Below are 2,165 nucleotides of genomic sequence, written 5' to 3' on the forward strand. Positions count from 1 at the left end.
TAGAGGAGTCATTGCCACTTGTCCCTGTCACAGTTTCAATCCCCATTTTAAAGATGAGGTAACTGTAGTGTACTGTAATGTACTTCAGTTTCCTCATCTGTAAAATGGGGATTCACTCCTACTCCCTCCTACTTTGACTGTGAGCACCATGTGGGACAGGGACTGTGTCCAACTGTGTCCAATCCGATTACCTTGTAACTACCCCAGGGCTTAGTACAGTGGTTGGCATTTAGTAAGTGCTTGATATCTTGTCTTATGTTGTTGAATCATCTACAACGCAAAGCAACTCCATGAACACATCTCTCCCAGAACACCCCACCTCCATCTGCAATCGTTCTGGTAGCGTATCCATAAGGTTTTCTTGGTGAAAATCTGGAAGTGGTTTACCACTGCCTCCTTCAGCATGGTAAACTTAAGTCTCTGCTCTCGACTTTGTCCTATGCCACTGCTGCCCAGCACAGGTGAGTTTTGACTTGTAGCAGATTGCCTTCCACTCACTAGCCACTGCCCAAGCAAGGAATGGAATGGGTCTGCCTCTGATTGACTCTCCCTCTCATAGTCAAGACTGGTAGAGGACTGGAAACTCTCCAGGGGTGACCCTGAGAGGGGCAATAAGTGCTTAAATATCATTAAAAAAATAAATAAAGCCAACCAAAAAAAAACTAGACAGATCGGAGATAAAAAGCGGTAAGACCATCTGAGCAGTCATAGGCAGAAGCTAATCACTAATAATAAGAAGAATAATGATGGCATTTTTTAAGCACTTACTATGTGCAAAGCACTGTTCTAAGTGCTGGGGATTACAAGGTGATCAGGTTGTCCCATGAGGGGCTCACAGTCTTCATCCCCATTTTACAGATGAGGTAACTGAGGCCCAGAGAAGTTAAGTGACTTGCCCAAAGTCACACAGCTGACAACTGGCAGAGCCGGGATTTGAACCCATGACCTCTGACTCCAAAGCCCGGGCTCTTTCCACTGAGCCATGCTGCTTCTCGCAGCATGATAGCACTAGATAGTCACTTCTACCTCCAAGCCACTGCAAAAGCACCAGGACAGTTGCTGCTCTGAGTGTCAACCGAACCTGAGCTCGTAGACTTGGGTAGGGCTCTAGCACATCATAGAAACCACTGGGAGCCCCGTTTGGGATGGAACTACTATGATCTGATTATCTTGTATCTACCCCAGCACTTAAGAAACAGAAGCAGCATGACTAGTGGCTAGAGCACAGGCTTGGGAATCAGAAGATTGTGGGTTCTAATCCCAGCTCTGCCACTTATCTCCTATGTCACCTTGGGCAAGTCACTTAACTTCTCTATGCCTCCATTTCCTCATATGTTAAATGGGAGCGTTAAATAAATTATCATTTATAATGATGCTACTGATGTCTGTTTACTTGTTTTTATAATAATAATAATAATAATGATATTTATTAAGCACTTACTACGTGCAAAGCATGGTACTAAGTGCTGGGGAGGTTACAAGGTGATCAGGTTGTCCCACGGGGGCTCACAATCTTAATCCCCATTTTACAGATGTCTGTCTTCCCCCTTTTAGACTGTGAGCCCATTTTTGGCAGGGTTTGTCTCAATTTGTTGCTGAATTGTGCCTTCCAAGTGCTTAGTACAGTGTTCACACAGAAAGCTCTCAATAAATATGAATGAATGAATGCCTGTGAGTTCCATGTGGGACAGGGACTGTGTCCAAACCGATTTGCTTGTATCCACCGCAGTGTTTAGTACAGTACTTGGCACACCGTAAGCGCTTACGAATACCAGAATTATTATTATTATTAGCACATAGTAAGCCCTTTACAAATACCACAAAAAAATCAAACGGGAATCGATCAATGGTTTTTATGGAGCACTAACTGTGTGTAGAGTGCTTGAGAAAATGCAAGACAACAGAGTTTGTAGACATGATAATATAATAATGGTGTTAAGCACTTACTATGTGCTAGGCACTATACTAAGCACTTGAAAAAGTACACTGCAACAGAGTCTGTAGACAGGATTATAATAATAATAATGTTGGTATTTGTGTGCCAATTGCTATACTAAGCGCTGGGGTATGTACAAGCTAATCAGATTGGACACAGTCCTTGTCCCACATGAGGTTCACAGTCTAATCCCCATTTTACAGATGAGGGAACTGAGGCCCAGAGAAGT

The 2,165-nt window shown here is 43.3% G+C and overlaps 1 non-coding gene across 1 annotated transcript; it reads right to left on the reverse strand.

The window, feature by feature from the left end:
• Positions 1 to 471: 471 nt before the first annotated feature.
• Positions 472 to 609, reverse strand: LOC119929128. The gene has a single exon (XR_005451268.1). It is a non-coding gene; the product is annotated as a small nucleolar RNA SNORA7 (small nucleolar RNA).
• Positions 610 to 2,165: the final 1,556 nt, after the last annotated feature.

This window comes from Tachyglossus aculeatus, chromosome 5 (genome assembly GCF_015852505.1).
Source record: "Tachyglossus aculeatus isolate mTacAcu1 chromosome 5, mTacAcu1.pri, whole genome shotgun sequence".
NCBI lineage: Eukaryota > Metazoa > Chordata > Mammalia > Monotremata > Tachyglossidae > Tachyglossus > Tachyglossus aculeatus.